Source organism: Geotrypetes seraphini, chromosome 10 (genome assembly GCF_902459505.1).
Source record: "Geotrypetes seraphini chromosome 10, aGeoSer1.1, whole genome shotgun sequence".
NCBI lineage: Eukaryota > Metazoa > Chordata > Amphibia > Gymnophiona > Dermophiidae > Geotrypetes > Geotrypetes seraphini.
Genome location: NC_047093.1, coordinates 2,591,924 through 2,610,516, shown reverse-complemented (window position 1 = coordinate 2,610,516; position 18,593 = coordinate 2,591,924).

The window sequence follows — 18,593 nt, the reverse complement described above, 5'->3', positions numbered from 1 at the left end:
CAAGGTGTTTTTGTTGGACCTGAAATCCGTGAACTGATCCTTGATGATGCATTCAAACAGAAGCTGAACCCAGCTGAATCAGCAGCATGGGAAGCATTCGAGCTGGTTGTTCAGAATTTTCTTGGTAATCACAGATCAGAGAATTATGCTGAGCTTATGGAGAACATGCTGACAGCATATCAGCTAATAGGTGCCAGAATGTCACTTAAAATGCACTTCTTACATTCTTACTTCAACTTCTTCCCACCCAATCTTGGTGATGTCAGCGATGAGCATGGGGAAGATTTAATCAAGATATCAAGGTGATGGAAAGCAGATATCAGGGAAAGTTCAATCCCAGTATGATGGGAGACTATTGTGCAAGTGTCTCAAACATTTCTGAACATGCTGACATCACTTTTGTGTGAGTTAAGAGAGGAGTAAATATATGCTGTAACATGTCTCCTTATTGTCTTCATGTTTGTTTTCAGAGTAAACTCCTTAACACAAGTTTGGTGGGACACAGTTCATATATACATAACAACAGCAGGACACACTCAAACTGCTATCCTAAGTTTAGGAACACCAACCAACATAGGACACAACACTAGTTGACACTAGACAAACGCGGCACATTAGGAGTGGATACAGAGAAAAACATAAATAACTAGGGAATAAGGAAGTAGCAAGCAGCAGGCACAGAAAAGAACACACACTCACACAAGCAAAAAGGAACCAGTAAAAGAAAAGAGAGTACTCCAGAAAGGCCAAGCAGAAAGGTCTAGTCGATGCCCAGAAAAAGAAGCTAAGCACACCGAGGACATAGAAGCAGCGAAGCACTCAGAGGACATAGACCTGCGACCGGAGCAAAAATTGAAGAAGGGGAAGTCCGCGATCCTAATGGGAGACACAATCTTCAGGCAAGTGGACAGCCACATAGCAGATGGGAGAGAGGATCGACTGGTGACCTGCCTCCCAGAGCGAGAACAAAGGACATCGTGGACAAAATTAGAAAGATCCTAGGAAGGATCTAGAAGGAGCAGAGACGGAAGAGACTGCAGTAATGATTCAGCAGGAGGGACTACAGCAGAAGTGCACTAATAGAACAGTTCAAGATTCTGGGAAGGAAGTTGAAAATGAGGACTCAGAGGATAGCGTTTTCAGAGATCCTCTCAGTACCGAGGGCAAATGTGAAGAGGCAGACAGAACTACAATCAATAAATGCATGGATGAGGAGATGGTGTGAGGAAGAGGGGTTCCACTTCGTGAGGAACTGGATGTTTTGGGGCAAGAGCAAGCTCTTCAGGAGAGATGGACTACTCCTGAGCACGGCAGGAACTAGACTTCTGGCAAACAACATCAAGAGAGGAATATAACAGGCTTTAAACTAAGAAGAAGGGGAAAGCCGACAGTTGACCATGTGTCAACGATTCGGGAAAAGATATCCCGTGAAGATACTACAAGGGAAAAATGCTGGGAACAAACAACGGGCAAAACACAGGAGTGGATTGAGCCAGAGGAGGAGGATAAGAGGATTGTAGCACAGGAGAATAAAATAAAGATCGAAGCACAGGGAAAGGAAACGAAGACAAAAAATTACCAGGACTTAAATTGCATATATACTAATGCAAGGAGCCTAAGGAACAAAATGGGGGAACTAGAAGTCATGGCCAAAACTGAGAACCTAGACATCATTGGGGTCTCCGAAACATGGTGGAATGAAGAAAACAAATGGGACATAGTACTGCCGGGGTACAAACTCTATCACGAGGACAGGTCAGGGCAGAAAGGAGGAGGAATAGCTCTAAACTAAACTAAACCTTAGGTTTGTATACCGCACCATCTCCGCAAGCGTAGAGCTCGGCACAGTATACAGAGTTAGGATAGAAAGGAACTCCAATGAAGGGTTATAGGATAGGAACTAAGAGGGTATAGAGGGGCCAGGGTACCAGAGAGGGGAGAGGTGTTACATTTTTGAAAAGAGCCAAGTTTTCAGGTGTTTGCGGAAAAGTTGGAGGGAGCTTGAATTTCTGAGCGGGGATGTAAGGTTGTTCCAGAGTTCTGTGGTTCTAAAGGGGAGGGATGTTCCTAGTTTTCCTGCACGGGATATACCTTTTGTAGAAGGGAATGATAATTTTAATTTTTGGGAGGATCTGGTGGAATTAGGGTTTGAGGAATTCCAAAAGAGTGGAATAACGGGAGGAAGGATGCCGTTATTCCACTCGACCAGAGTGGACACAGCAGCGATGACCAACAAATTGGAATCGCTATGGGTTAAAATACCGGGAAGGAAAGGGCCCGAGATAAAGATGGGCCTGTACTATCGTACACCTGGGCAAAACGAAACTACCGATGAAGAAATGGAAGCCGAGATGAAACGGGAATGCAAAAATGGTAACACGATCATTATGGGAGACTTCAACTATCCTGGAATAGACTGGAGTCTTGGAAATTCAAAATGCGCTAGGGAGACCGGATTCCTGGAGGCTATACAGGACTGCTTCATGGATCAGCTTGTCAGAGAACCGACGAGAGCAAATGCCGTTCTGGATCTAATCCTTAATGGGCTAAGAGGACCTGCAAAGGACGTGGAAGTAGTGGGACCATTGGGAAACAGCGATCATAACATGATCAAGTTCAAAGTTGAAGTAGAAATACCAAAGGGAAAGAGAACCACAGCAACAACTTTTAACTTCAAGAAAGGAAACTATGAAGCAATGAGGGTAATGGTAAGGAAGAAACTCAGGAACAGCACAAAGAAATGGCAGACTTTAGAGCAAGCCTGGTCTTTATTCAAGGACACGGTAAGCGAGGCGCAAAATTGGTATATCCCCAGATTCAGAAAAGAGTGCAAAAAGAGCTGAACAAAAGCTTCGGCGTGGATAACTAATGAAGTGAAGAAAGCGATAGGGGATAAGAATTCATTCAAGAAATGGAAAAAGGGGAAAACCAAGAACTGGAAAGAACACAGGAAGTATCAAAAAGAATGCCACCTCGTGGTTAGAAAAGCAAAAAGAGAATATGAAGAGAAGCTAGCCAAGGAAGCATGGAATTTCAAACCGTTCTTCAGATATGTTAAAGGGAAGCAGCCAGCTAGGGAGGAGGTGGGACCGCTGGATGACAGAGATAGGAAGAGAGTGGTGAAGGAGGAGAAAGAAGTGGCGGAAAGACTAAACATGTTCTTTTCATCTGTATTTACAAAAGACACATCCAACATACCGGAACCTGAACAAATCTTCAAAGGAGACCAAGCAGAGAAATTAACATCCATGGAAGTAAGCCTTGAGGACATACACAGGCAGATAGAAAAATTAAAAACTGACAAATCGCTGGGCTCGGACGGAATTCACCCTAGAGTATTGAAAGAACTAAAGGAGGAAATAGCGGAACTACTACAGCAGGTTTGTAATCTATCCCTGAAAACAGGCGTGATCCCGGAGGATTGGAAGATAGCCAATGTTACGCCCATCTTTAAAAAGGGATCGAGAGGTGACCTGAGGAACTATAGACCAGTAAGTCTGACTTCGGTTCTGGAGAACATGGCGGAAGCGCTGATAAAAGGTAGCATCGAGGAGCATCTAGAGAGGCATAAACTTAGGAAAACAAGCCAACATGGCTTCTGCAAGGAAAGATCGTGCCTGACAAACTTATTGCACTTCTTCGAAGGAATTAAGAAATGGATAGACATTGTATACTTAGACTTCCAAAATGCCTTTGACAAGGTACACCATGAACGCTTACTTTGGAAACTAAAGAACCATGGGGTGGAAGGGTCACGGGGTTCCTGTGGGGTTGGATGTACTCGCGAGGCTCATCTTCTCCCTACCTGCCCTGCCGCAGCACACAGCCGATTGGAAGTCTTCCATGATGTCAGCGCTGACGTTGGAGGAAGGGAGGGCTGTGTGCTGCAGCAAGGCAGGAGGGAAAGGCAGTGGCGTATCAAGGGGGGCGGGGAGGGCGGTCCGTCCCGGGTGCAGCCTTAGGGGGGGTGCACAGCCAGCCATGTCCCCTTACCTTTGTGGCGCTTCCCCCGACCGACCAACAGGCCTGGTACGACAAACCTCCTTGCCTTGTAGCCGCGAATCTAAATTACCTTCTTACAGCAGCTTCAATACTCCAGCTGCTGTAAGAAGGTAATTTAGATTCACGGCTACAGGGCAGGGAGGTTTGTCGGACCGGGCCTGTTCTGTTGTCGGGCAGGCGGGGAAGCGCCACGAAGGTAAGGGGCAGGGAGAAAGAAAGGGAGGAAAGGTGGAGTGGAGAGGAAAAGACGCTTAAGGGAAATGGGTAAAACTGAGGGGTGGAGGACGCTGAAAGCACATGGGGAAGACGGGGGGGGAGGACACTGAAAAGACATGGGTAAGACAGAGGGGGAGAAGGACGCTGAAAGGACATGGGGAAGACAGAGGGGGAGAAGGACGCTGAAAGGACATGGGGAAGACAGAGGGGGAGGACGCTGAAAGGACATGGGAAGACAGAGGGGGAGAAGGACGCTGAAAGAACATGGGGAAGACAGGGGGAGAAGGACGCTGAAAGGACATGGGGAAGACAGAGGGGGAGAAGGACGCAGAAAGGACATGGGGAAGACGGGGGAGAAGGACGCTGAAAGGACATGGGGAAGACAGAGGGGGAGAAGGACGCTGAAAGGACATGGGGAAGACAGAGGGGGAGGACGCTGAAAGCACATGTGGAAGACAGAGGGGGGAGAAGGACGCTGAAAGCACATGGGGAAGACAGGGGGAGAAGGACGCTGAAAGGACATGGGGAAGACAGAGGGGGTGAAGGACGCTGAAAGGACATGGGGAAGACGGGGGAGAAGGACGCTGAAAGGACATGGGGAAAACAGAGGGGAAGGATGCTGAAAGGACATGGGGAAGACAGAGGGGGGAGGACACTGAAAGCACATGTGGAAGACAGAGGGGGGAGAAGGACACTGAAAGCACATGTGGAAGACAGAGGGGGGGAGGACACTGAAAGGACATGGGGAAGACAGAGGGGGAGGACACTGAAAGGACATGGGGAAGACAGAGGGGGGAGAAGGACACTGAAAGCACATGTGGAAGACAGAGGGGGGAGAAGGACGCTGACAGGACATGGGGAAGATGGGGGGGAGAAGGAAAGGAAATGGGGTATAGAGAGTGGGGAGAAGACGCTGGCAGGGAAGAAGACAGAGATGCCAGACTATGGGGGGAACGGAGGGAAGAAGATGGGTGCCAGACCAATTTGGAAGGGGGGAGAAAGGGAGAGGCACAGTAACAGAGCAAATGGAAAATGCAGAGAGAAGAGAGATAGTGGATGGAAGGAATTGATTGAGAACATGAGGAAAGCAGAAACCAGGCAACAAAGGTAGGAAAAAAAATTATATTTCTTTTTTTTTTTGCTTCAGGATAAAGTATTATATTAATTGTGTTGATAAAAATTTATAAACATTAGAGGCTCTGGTAGAAACCCATTTACAAAGTATGGTAGAAAAACGACTCGAGAAGATGGTGGACAAACTTGAAACGGTTGATCAGGCATGGACCCTACTGAAAAATACTATCACAGAAGCACAAGATCTCTACATTCCGAGGATTTCCAAAGATCGGAGAACAAAGAGCAAAAGAGAACCGGCATGGCTTACCATACAGGTGAAGGAAGCCATAAAAGAAAAGAAGGACTCTTTCAAAAAATGGAAATGCATAAAGACAACCGAAGCCTGGAACAAACATAAAGATGATCAGAAGAAATGTCACAAGGCGGTGAGGGATGCAAAACAGGAATATGAGGAAAAAATAGCCCAGGAGGCCAAAAACTTCAAGCCCTTCTTTAGATACGTGAAAGGGAAAAAACCTGCAAAAGAGGCAGTGGGACCCCTGGACGACCAGGGAAGAAAAGGGTACATCAAGGAAGATAAACAAATCGCAGACAAACTAAATTCCTTCTTTGCGTCCGTCTTTACGAAGGAGGACACCTCAACAATACCTGAAGCGGAGAAAGTGTTTGCAGGAGAAATAGAAGACAGCCTCACCACAGTTGAAGTGGACTTAGACCAGATATACTATCAGATCGACAAACTTAAAAGTGACAAATCCCCTGGACCGGATGGGATTCATCCGAGAGTCTTAAAGGAATTGAAGTTTGAAATCGGAGAGTTATTGCAAAAACTTGCAAACCTGACAATCAGAACTGGACAGATACCGGACGACTGGAGGATAGCGAACGTCACCCCAATTTTCAAAAAAGGATCGAGAGGGGAACCGGGCAACTATAGACCTGTTAGTCTTACGTCTGTCCCTGGCAAGATGGTTGAAGCACTGATCAAGGATAGCATAGTCCGGCACTTGGACGCATACGACTTGATGAAACCCAGTCAACATGGATTCAGGAAAGGGAAATCATGTTTGACTAATTTACTCCAATTTTTCGAGACCGTGAACGAGCAAATTGATAGTGGGAAGCCGGTGGACATAATATACTTGGACTTCCAGAAAGCGTTCGACAAAGTTCCACACGAAAGACTTCTCAGGAAACTACAAAGTCATGGCATAGAGGGGGATATACAAAGATGGATAGGCAAATGGCTGGAAAACCGAAAGCAGAGAGTGGGCATAAATGGGAAGTTCTCCGACTGGGAGAAAGTGACTAGTGGTGTACCCCAGGGCTCGGTACTTGGGCCGATCCTTTTTAATATTTATATCAATGACCTGGAGGAAGGAACATCCAGTGAGATCATCAAGTTTGCAGACGATACAAAACTATGCCGGGCAATCAGATCGCAGGAGGATCGAGAGAAACTCCAGAGCGACTTGTGTCGGTTAGAAACATGGGCGGAGAAATGGCAGATGAAGTTCAATGTGGAGAAATGCAAGGTAATGCATTTAGGCAATAAAAATAAGGAATACGAGTATACAATGTCAGGTGCAACTCTGGGGAAGAGTGAACAAGAAAAGGACCTGGGTGTACTGATAGATAGGACCCTGAAGCCGTCGGCACAATGCGCGGCAGCGGCAAAGAAGGCAAATAGAATGTTGGGCATGATAAAGAAAGGAATCTCGAGTAGATCAGAGAAAGTTATAATGCCGCTTTATAGGGCAATGGTCAGACCACACTTGGAATACTGTGTCCAACATTGGTCCCCCTACCTAAAGAAGGATATAAAGCTGCTGGAGAGGGTGCAGAGACGAGCAACAAAACTGGTGAAGGGTATGGAGAAACTGGAATACGAGGACAGACTTATAACACTAGGATTGTTCTCCCTTGAGAAAAGGAGACTGCGTGGGGATATGATCGAGACCTTCAAAATACTGAAAGGAATCGACAAAATAGAGCAGAGAAGATTATTTACATTGTCCAATTTGACACGGACTAGAGGACATGTAATGAAGCTGAGGGGGGACAGGTTCAGGACTAATGTCAGGAAGTTCTGCTTTACTCAGAGAGTGGTTGACACCTGGAATGCTCTCCCAGAGGAGATTATGACAGAATCGACCATCCTAGGCTTCAAGAGCAAACTAGATGCATATCTCCTTAAGAGAGGCATATAAGGATTTGATGGACTATAAATTACGCCAGGTGTACACCTGGCAGGGCCTCCGCGTGTGCGGATCGCCGGACTTGATGGACCGAAGGTCTGATCCGGAGAAGGCAGTTCTTATGTTCTTATGTTCTTATGTATTCTTCCCAATTAATGTTTCCAAATTAATAAAGTCTTTTTGCTTATTTGTAAATGGGTTTCTACCAGAGCCTTTAATTTAGTAGCATAATTAAATGAAATAACTATTTCTGAAGTTTATAGGGACGGGTGGGGACGGAGGGGATTCCTCGCGGGGACGGGTGGGATTTCTGTCCCCGCGCAACTCTCTAGTTGTCGGGTAAGATTTGCCTCTTTGTGGATGATACCAAGATCTGCAGTACTGTAGACACGCCAGATGGTGTGAATAACATGAAAGACCTGGCAAAGCTTGAAGAATGGTCTGAAATTTGGCAGCTAAAATTTAATGCTACGAAATGTAAGGTTATGCATTTGGGCTGGCAAAAACCTGCGAGAACGGTACAGATTAGGGGGTGAAGAACTTATGTGCACGACAGAAGAGCGGGACTTGGGTGTGATTGTATGTGATGATCTTAAGGTGGCCAAACAGGTTGAAAAGATGACGGCGAAAGCTAGAAGGATGCTAGGTTGCATAGGGAGAGGTATGGCCAGTTCGTAGTAGACGTTGCCAGGTGTGAACTCGAAATTCTGAAACGGGTCTTCCATGCTGGGCCTTGCCTGCAACTGCGGACTGTGCCCCGGTGCCTCGCAGGTGAAGACCGAGCAGAAGTATTCATTCAGTAGTTCTGCTTTATCGGAATCTGATTCTGTGCAGTTCCCATTTGGTTTTCTAAGGCGTACTATCCCGTCTGAGTTCTTTTTCCTATCACTAATATACCTAAAGAAGGATTTGTCCCATTTCTTTATGTTCTTTGCCAGAGTCTCTTCCACTCAAAGTTTGGCCTCCCTGACTGCCATTTTGACCGCTGCAGACCTCGCCCTATGTTCTAGTTTAGCTTCCCTAGTCTCCGTTTGTTTGTAGGAAATAAATGCTTTTTTCTTCTCCTTGACGAGGTGCGAGATTTCTGCGGAGTACCATTGGGGTTTGTTGTTTCTCCGCTGTTTGTGTACTGATTTAATGTAGAGGCTTGTCGCTTCATGTATGGTAGATTTCAGGGATGACCATATAGCTTCCACATCATTGGTCGTAGCTTGGTTCTGCGGTGTCCAGTGGATGAAATCTCCCATGCGTTCGAAGTCAGTGCCTCAGAAGTTGAGTACTTTTGTTTTCGTGTTTGATCTAGGGAAACCTTTCCTGAGGTAGAACCACACCATGTTGTGGTTGCTGGAGGCTAGCGTATCTCCTACTGAGACCTAAGGAAACTGTGGAACCACGGGGTGGAAGGGGACATACATAGATGGATCAGAAACTGGCTGGCGGACAGGAAACAGAAAGGGACACTATTCTGATTGGAAAGGAGTCACGAGTGGCGTCCCGCAAGGGTCAGTGCTGGGACCACTGCTGTTCAATATATTTATTAATGACCTGAAACAGGGACCAAGTGTGAAGTTATAAAATTTGCGGACGACACAAAACTCTCCAGTAAGGTTAGATCTGTTGAGGAATGTGAAGAACTTCAAAGGGACCTGAACAAGCTGAGTGAGTGGGCAAATAAATGGCAGATGAGCTTCAATGTAGATAAATGTAGTCATGCACATAGGGAAAGGAAACCCAATGTATAACTACATGATGGGAAGGATGATATTGGGGGAAGGCAACCTAGAAAAGGACTTGGGGTTTTTGGTGGATAAAACAATGAAACCAGCGGCACAATGCGCAGCGGCCTCAAAAAAGGCGAACAGAATGTTGGGCATTATCAAAAAAGGTATCGCTACCAGAACCAAGGAAGTTATCCTCCCACTGTATAGGGCGATGGTGCGACCACATCTGGAGTACTGCGTTCAGTACTGGTCGCCATACTTCAAGAAGGATATGGCAATACTCGAGAGGGTCCAGAGAAGAGCAACAAAAATGATAAAGGGCATGGAAAACCTTTCATATGCTGAGAGGCTGGAGAAACTGGGGCTCTTTTCCCTGGAAAAGCGGAGACTTAGAGGGGATATGATAGAAACTTACAAGATCATGAAGGGTATAGAGAAGGTAGAGAGGGACAGATTCTTCAGACTGGTGGGGGCAACAAAAACTAGAGGGCACCCAAAAAAATTGAAGGGGGATAGGTTCAGAACTAATGCTAGGAAGTTCTTCACTCACACCTGGAATGCGCTTCCAAAGGAGGCAGAGTACGATTTTGAGTTTCAAAATGGGATTGGATGAGTTCCTGAAGGAAAAGGGGATTGAGGGGTACAATCAGAGGGTTACTATATAGTACAAAACACTTTAGAGTAATAGATCACTTACAGGTCATTGACCTGCGGGGCCACCGTAGGAGCGGACTGCTGGGCATGATGGACCTATGGTCTGACTCGGCAGAGGCAATGCTTATGTTCTTAGTTCCCAAGAAAGGGACTTGGGGGTAATAGTGGACATGACAATGAAGCCGTCGGCACAATGCGCAGCGGCTGCTAAGAAAGCGAATAGAATGATAGGAATAATCAAGAAGGGTATTACAAGCAGAACGAAAGAAGTTATTCTGCCGTTGTATTGGGCAATAGTGCACCCGCATCTAGAGTCCTGCGTCCAATATTAGTCACCGTACCTAAAGAAGGATATGGTGATACTCGAGAGGGTTCAGAAGAGCGACATGTTTGATAAAAGGTATGGAAAACCTTTCATACGCTGAAAGATTAGAAGACTGGGGCTTTTTTTGCTGGAAAAGCGGAGACTTAGAGGGGATATGATAGAGACTTTTAAGATCACGAAGGGCATAGAGAAAGTGGAGAGGGACAGATTCTTCAAATTTTCGACATCTACAAGAGGGCATTCCGAAAAATTAAAAGGGGACAGATTCAGAACCAATGCTAGGAAATTATTCTTCACCCAATGGGTGATGGACACCTGGAACGCACTTTCAGAGGGAGTGATAGGACAGGGTACGGTATTGGAGTTCAAGAAGGGATTGGACAATTTTCTGAAGGAAAAGGAGATAGAAGGGTATAGATAGATGGCTAGTATACAGGTCCTGGACCTGATGGGCCGCTGTGTGAGTGGACTGCTGGGCATGATGGACCTCAAGTCTGACCCAGCAGAGGCACAGCTTATGTTCTCGCAATATTGTGCCAATAAGGCAAACTGTCTAAACCAGTGGTTCTTAACCTGGGTTTGACCGAACCCCAGGGGTTCGGTGAGTTAGTCTTGTGGGTTCGGCGGAGGTCAAAACACACCTCCGACTCATATAGCGCTTCGGTCACGTTCAATCATCTATCAGTTATTCAGTGATTTTGATCAAGACTGATCGTGTACTCGGTTTCTTGATCTATCAATCTGTAACTAACGCCTTGTATACATCAATCAATTCCTGATCAAAATTTGTGATTTAACTGATAGATGATTGAACATGACTGAAGCGCTTATGATTCGTGATGATACGCCCCGCTTGTCCATAATTGGCTGCAGGTGATCACGCAACATCGCTTGACCTATCTGTGCTGCAGGGGATTTGATGCGCACAGTAGTCGAATTGTAACTGCTGTGATGGTACGTCGTGTGATACCTATCTTAATATTTTAATCCCTTACTATGTCGAGCAAAATACGAAAGTGGTCTGACGAATATGTACAATATGGATTCACATGTATAACGGAACGTGATGGGAGTCAGCGTCCTAATTGCATGATTTGCAATGCCAAGTTGAGTAATTCTAGTCTAGCTCCGGCAAAACTAAGGGAATAAAGAAGGGTTTGGTGAACACGCATATGAAACTGGTGGGGTTCAGTACCTCCAACAAGGTTAAGAACCACTGGTCTAAACAATCAGTACCGTGTATCTTAGAAACCTGAAGTGCTAGTTGAATTTCAATTACAATTGAATTTCTGAAATCAGCATCATTAAATTAATTAAGAACACTTCTTAAGTTCTCAGTAGCAAAGAAAAACTTTTTCTTTGATGGCCAGTGTAATGAACCTTGGGGTACTCCACAGGGGTTGGTCCAGGATTCTGATTTTTCTTTGTTTTTACTCTATAACTCCTGGATTGTAGGAATCCTTGAAACCATGAGTGAACCATACCTGTGATTCCTATTGCTTCCAATGTTTGTAGCAGGATGTCATGATCTACCAGGTCAAATGCTGCAGTGAGGTGCATTTTTTTTTTGCCTTTGCTCAGGTGTTATTGGGCTGTGTCCAGAAGGGAAGTTAGAAGTAACACTGTGCTGTAATCGGTTCTGAAACCTGATTGTGAGGGGTGGAGTATGTTGTGGTTTTCTAGGTAGTCGGTGAGATGTTTTGCCACATGGGCTTCCATAAGCTTGACGTATAGCAGTATTGAGGCTATAGGTCTATAGTTGGATGATTGATCTGTCACATGCTTTGGGTCTTTCAAAATGGGGATGATGATTTTGTTGAGATCTTGTGGCAACAGGCCCTCTGCAAACATGCAGCTAATCCACTACATGAGGTGGGTGCAGAATTTCAGCCTGGAGGTTTTTAACAGGTATGGAGGCAGTGGTTGAGGTTGCATGCCATATGGCTGTATTTTTTGTAAAGAAACAGGGCTAGGCATTTAGGAAATGTATTCCAATAGAGAAGAGCATGTGTATTACATCCCAGTAACACAGTATGAAGCAGTTATAGAAGAAGGAATGGACTGTTGGGTCATAACCTGTGGAGAGCAATGATACGACTAAGTGAAGAGACCCCACCACTGAACTATCACGGGATAGAATGTGACTGGTTGTGCCCTACAGGAGAGGTATAAAGAAGAAAAATGACTGGCAGTACAAAAGGCTGAGCCAAGCATACCAGCAGCTCACCATCTGAATGCCACATCACTTGAAGATGTAATTGCAGCAAGGGAAACGACTGAGTTAATGTTCACAGAACTCTCAAGTTGACTGCAAGAGAAGAAAAATGTGTATTTTGTTATCTATTCCGCTATACGGTCAGAGAAACCACCCAAAAATTAAGGCCTTGTCCAGGAAGAATTTCCAAACAATGGAAAAAATGGAGACGCCTATAAGCCTACATAGACTCAGGTTAAAGCAGATGAAATTAAAGAAGGCAAAATGTTCTTATTCCCAGAAACTCCCAAAGAGGTAAAACCAGTTGAAATCTAATCAGCACCTGTTGACCAAGGCTTGATAAATGCCTTTGGAAAGCCACTGCAAGAAACTAGGCATATCGAGTCCACCAGAGCAACAGCCCAGAGCTGCTACATCCTACAGGACTCAGGAGCTACTGAACCCTATAGCCAACCAGCTCCAATACACTGGGAGCTGAACCTTTAGCAAACAGACAATGGTAACTGAGGTGCTGCATAACCTGCTAGAAAGATGGATCATAATTGGAGGTGACTGAAATGTGCCACATATGCCAATCCTGCAGGTGCAATATACAACTAGCAATCATAGTAATTATGTCAAATAGCTGTGTAGAGGCGAGGCTGTGAGATAAACTGAGCACTGGGACAGCCATATTACCGATCTGGATCCTACTGCAGTGGAAACCTAGAGCTGGTTGCTGAACATCTACATATTATAGTCTGACTAGCACTGAAATTGTATCATATAGTTGCCTACTGTCCCAGTCAAACTAAAGGACTATCTGCTAATGCAGCTCTGATATAAAGGTTGCCCCTATTGCTGAAAAATAATCACAGCTACCTGATACTAAGGTCCACCTTGGGAGTTTGCACTGAAGAAAAATATCTAGGTGCCACTGTAGATGCTAAGAATGATTAGGAAAGAGATGGCAAATAAGACCAAAAATACTATAATGGGGAAAGGGATTGGGACTCCTTTTGTTGCTATACAATCACGCGGTTTACATATGGGTACTTCAAGCATTTTCTCTATCTGTCCTGGTGGACTCACAATCCATCTAACGTACCTGCTGTGGAGGATTAAGTGCTAGATGCACTAAATACAGTCACAAAGACTGCGAGTCGCTGTTGGCCGATTATAGCACAGCAATCAATGTTCCAACAAGTTTCCATGCAAATGATTTGAGGTTCACCGTAATCCCGACCAACCAGTCACTCGGAGAGCAACTTTGACACATGCAGAACCAGTTTGGGGAAGCACGCACATCTGTCCCATTAAAAGAAAAAAGCCCACACACACTTAGAAGAAACATAGAAAGATGACGGCAGAAAAGGGCTATAGCCCATCAAGTCTGCCCACTCTACTGTCCCACCCCATTAAGTCAGAGTGCTGCTCGACCCACGTAGAGATCCCACGTGGATGTCCCATTTATTCTTAAAGTCGAGCACGCTAGTGGCCTTGATCACCTGCACCGGTAGTTTGTTCCAGTGATCCACCACCCTTTCTGTAAAGAAATACTTCCTGGTGTCACCACCAAATCTCCCCAACTGGCCTTTCCCCACTCCCCTTAAAAAAAAAAAAAAATCCATCAGGAGGGATGCCCATTCCCTCTTGCCACCAGATGCACCCTGCCCCCCCCCCCCCACCTTGAAATTAGTTGACAGCAAGAGGTATGTGCAGTCCCTTCTGCTCCTCAGGTCTGCCACTACAAAAATGGTGGGTTTTCCCCTTCCAGGTGCCACTGCTGAAAATGCATCTTACAGCTGAAGCTGCATCAAGAAACTGGCTGTGAAGCCATTCCCGGCAATTGTGTGCTCCAAAGTGTATGACAGGAAATTGCAAGGGTTGCCAGCCAAACAGAGAACTAATATGGATGCACCTCACAGGTTCACAGTACAGCAATATTATAGGTGCAGGCATGCAGGAAAGCTAATTAGGTGGCAGCCTGAAGCGTTGCTAGAGAACCACAGACCTCCAGAGTGGCACTCAAAACTGTGCATGCAAATTTGGACACGTATAATTTGAGTAATGAACCAAATTGGACACTATTATTGCTGCTAATTTGAACAATTTTGATTTATGCATGGCCATGGGAGGAGCAGGACAGCCTTCAGTTGGTGTAAATTCCCACACCATGTGCTACTCTTTAAATGGTGCCCAACTCAGAATGCCAGTTGGAGGACACCCAAATTTGGGTATCATTTACAGAATCTAGTCCAAAACATGCTTGTCATCACATTTGCTGGCAGTGCTATTCATGAAAATTTTAAGTGGAGAACCTCAAACTCCAAAACAGGGAGATAATGGAGTACAAATGACTCGTACTCAAGAACACAGTCGCATCTTAATTTGATTTCACTGAGTAGTATTTCCAGTGGCATAGACTCCTATATTTCTCCTGCAGGAAATTCTGCAATGATGCAAGGCCACATGAAGAAGTGTGTGTGATTGTGCATGCTATACCTTAGAGGGAACCTTGGTAGGGACAGTTGGCCCTTTTGTCAGCTGGGAGCACAGGTAAGCAGCAAGAATCTTAAAATCTACAAGTTCTGAGTTACATAGAAATCCGACTTAAGAACAGCTTTAAAAACGTAACTCGTTCTTAACCCGGGGACTGCCTGTAGTTTGTTACCATTTTTAAAAGTCTCAGCTCATAGAGGATGAGCTTCTGGAATTAAAAACATTTGGAGCAGCACAGCTCAAACCCTTCAGAAACAAAATACAGGAGGGAGTCAAACAAAAAATACAAGCAAAACTCCAATAAGATTGACCGCATTTAAAACGTGGAAAATTGTACAATGGCTATTACCATTGCATGCCCGGTGGAGACGCTGACAAAATCTTCAGCCCTGAAGCAGGCAGCAAACCCATGCAACAATGCTGCAATCCTTCTGAAAACCTAGAAAGGGGAGAGCCCACAGAATGCTCTCTGCAAGTGCTGACTGGCCAGTAGTGCAACAGAAACAAAATGAGCTATGAGTGGTCTTAGAGCTTACTGCAATGGAATTGGCATTTAAATGAAGGGCAGCAAGGTGCCTGGTATGTGGTACACAAATAGCCCAGTATAGAGTAAGCCTGGCAATAAAAGCAGCCTGATACTTTTGTAAAGGCAGAATATTCAATGTAATAAGAACCCTACTACATAGACGGTCCCAGAAGGGAGCCATTCCAGAGCTGACAAAATGGGACATGGGAGGTCAGAGACTAAAACAAAAAGAAACCAGATCATGCCCAGTTAAAGGAGCTAGGACATTAATAGCCCCTCAAAATCAGATTTCCCATCTTCCTGGCTTTGAGAGGCCCAAGAGAGCCTCTTCAGAGGGGCATGGTTATGATTATTGAGCAGTTTACAAAGCAATAGTCAGAAAAGAAATAAAAAGGACAGTAAACACATAAAACATTAACACACAACTCAGCTCTCCGTACCAAAAGCTTGTTGGAAAAGAAGAGTTAAATTTTAAGACAACTCAAAACTAATTCCAAAGGAAATGTGTTCCATAATAAAGTAGAACTTAATCTGGTCTTACGTATGGGTGGAATAGATAATTGATGAGCAGATGCGGAATGCAGGGAGTGCGACAGCCAATAGTAGTAACATAATAAATGACAGCAGATAAAGACCCGAACAGTCCATCCACTCTGCCCATTAGTTATACCCATTACATTCACTTGTCTTTTCTTTGATATTTCTGGGCCATAGACTGTAAAGTCCACCTGGTATTGACCTAGGTTCCAAATGCTGAAGTTGCCATCCAAGCTCACTCTGGCCTATCCAACCATCCTGTTTGCAGGATATCTACCATAAAGTCTGGCCAGTAACTTCCTCATGTCCCAAGTTACTGGAGTTCCCATCCTACACCAAATCACCACATATAGGACACAGACCGTGCAAGTCTGTCCAGTTCCGGTCTTAGTTCTTTAATTTACATCTTCTGTTTTCCCATGCTTTTTTGAATTGTACAATCCAAATTTGAGGCGTAACTGCTACAGATGTTCCTATTGTCTTAGAAAGAAGTACATTTGCCTCAATCCAAAAAGTCCATCTGTTCTTGCAAGTTCACAAGATATGTAGAATTGTACCCAGCCCCTGGTCACCACCACCATACCACCTGGTCACACCACCTTGTGATGATAAACAAGGCCAGGTAAGAAGGAAGCCCCATACACATTGTTTTGTGGGCTAAAGTCAAAAATTCATGTACAATGCAAAATTTCACTGGAAGCATAAGAGGCAAGAAACACATTAAACAAGCAATGTAGTACACAAGTGGAGAAGTAACCTAGTGTGGGGGGGGGGGTTAAAGATATCTCAAATGAATATAAATGAGAGAAATTTGCATGTCTACTACCTTATAGGCAAATCTCCCTCATGCATATTCAGTAGGGGTATCTTCATAACCCAACTGGCTGGGGATCCCCAAGGACAAGTTTAAGAATCACTGGCGCCTCAGCACCCTGAAGTTGTGGTGTTCGATTCCCACTGCAGCTCCTTGTGACTGGGCAAGTCACTTCATTGCCAGAGGTTGTGGTAAGAGCAGATAGCGTAGCTGGTTTTAAGAAAGATTTGGACAAGTTCCTGGAGGAAAAGTCCATTGTCTGTTATTGAGAAAGCCACTGCTTGCCCTGGACCGATAGCGTGGAATGTTGCTACTCCCTGGGTTTTTGCCAGGTACTGCGGACCTGGATTGGCTACTGGGCTTAATAGACCATTGCTCTGACCCAGTAAGGCTTATTCTTATGTTCATTGCCCCAGGTTCAAAATAAGTACCTGCCTAAAATATGTAAACCGATTTGATTGTAACCATACAGAAAAAGTGATTGGGAGCGAGGTCTGGGGATAGTTTTGACTCCATAAGATTGGTATCAAACTTTTTTTTTTTTTTTTTAAGAAAGCTTCTGTATTAGTTCAAGAGAACGCTTATAAGATCTTTACACAATGGTACTACACCCCCATTGCACCTGTACAAAACGGTTCCATCAGTTTATGATCAGGGATGGCAGTGTGGCTAGGGGCTGGGTACAATTCTAAACATCTTGTGGTCGCACAAGAACAGACGGACTTTTTGGATTGAGGCAAATGTACTTCTTTTAAGACAATAGGACATCTGTAGCCGTTACACCTCAAATTTGTCTGTTAGGATTGTACAATTGTATGGGTTCTTGCTTGCAGCAAAAGGTGAAGTGACTGGGTTTGGATGCAGCTAAGTTCTTTGGGACAACAGGATAGAAAATGAAATTAATTAAATAAAAGTGCGTTTTTGCTTCATATTGGAAAAAGCCAATGGCTCCTCCACTTTTGATGTGGAAAACAAAATTTTGACTGCTGGTGGTTGGAGCAAGCAATCTCACATCAATACACCAGCACTGCGAAGGCAGCAATTGACTGGGGAAGGACTGAACAAACAAGAATTATATTTGATGGTGCTCTTTTTCATTTCGGAGGGGGGGGGGGGGGAATGTGCAAATGTGCTCTAAAGGAACAACAAAGCATGTCCTTTATGGATAAATTATTGTTGATATTTGGGTTTGACCTTGACTATTAGAATTTTGTTAGTTTTTTTGTTTTTTTAGAGAATGAAATATAAAATGGGGAGAAAATAGTTCTTTTTTGTTGTTGAAACAGTACAAAAAGGTTAAAAACTGGAGTCAGTTTTCTTAAGTTGCAATGTTATGAATTTGTTACGTAATCAGTGTGAAATCAATAAAGATTTTAAGAACATAAGAATAGCCTTACTGGGTCAGACCAATGGTCCATCAAGCCCAGTAGCCCGCTCTCACGGTGGCCAATCCAGATCACTAGTACCTGGCCAAAACCCAAGGTATAGCAATATTCCATGCTACCAATATAGGGCAAGCAGTGGCTTCCCCCATGTCTTTCTCAATAACAGACTATGGACTTTTCCTCCAGAAACTTGTCCAAACCTTTCTTAAAACCAGCTATGCTGGTATATCAAGTTTCATCCCCTTTACCCTTAACAGAAAAGACATTTTTGCCATCTGGATATCCATCTTGCAAGTCAACTCTGACAAACTTCTCATAAACAATATACTGTACTGCCGAGTATCACCCAGCTCCAGTTATGCCTTTAGGGTAATTAGAAAAGGAGCCAATCCCAATTACTCTAAACCCCCTGCACTACCAAAATCAGTGAGGAATATATAAG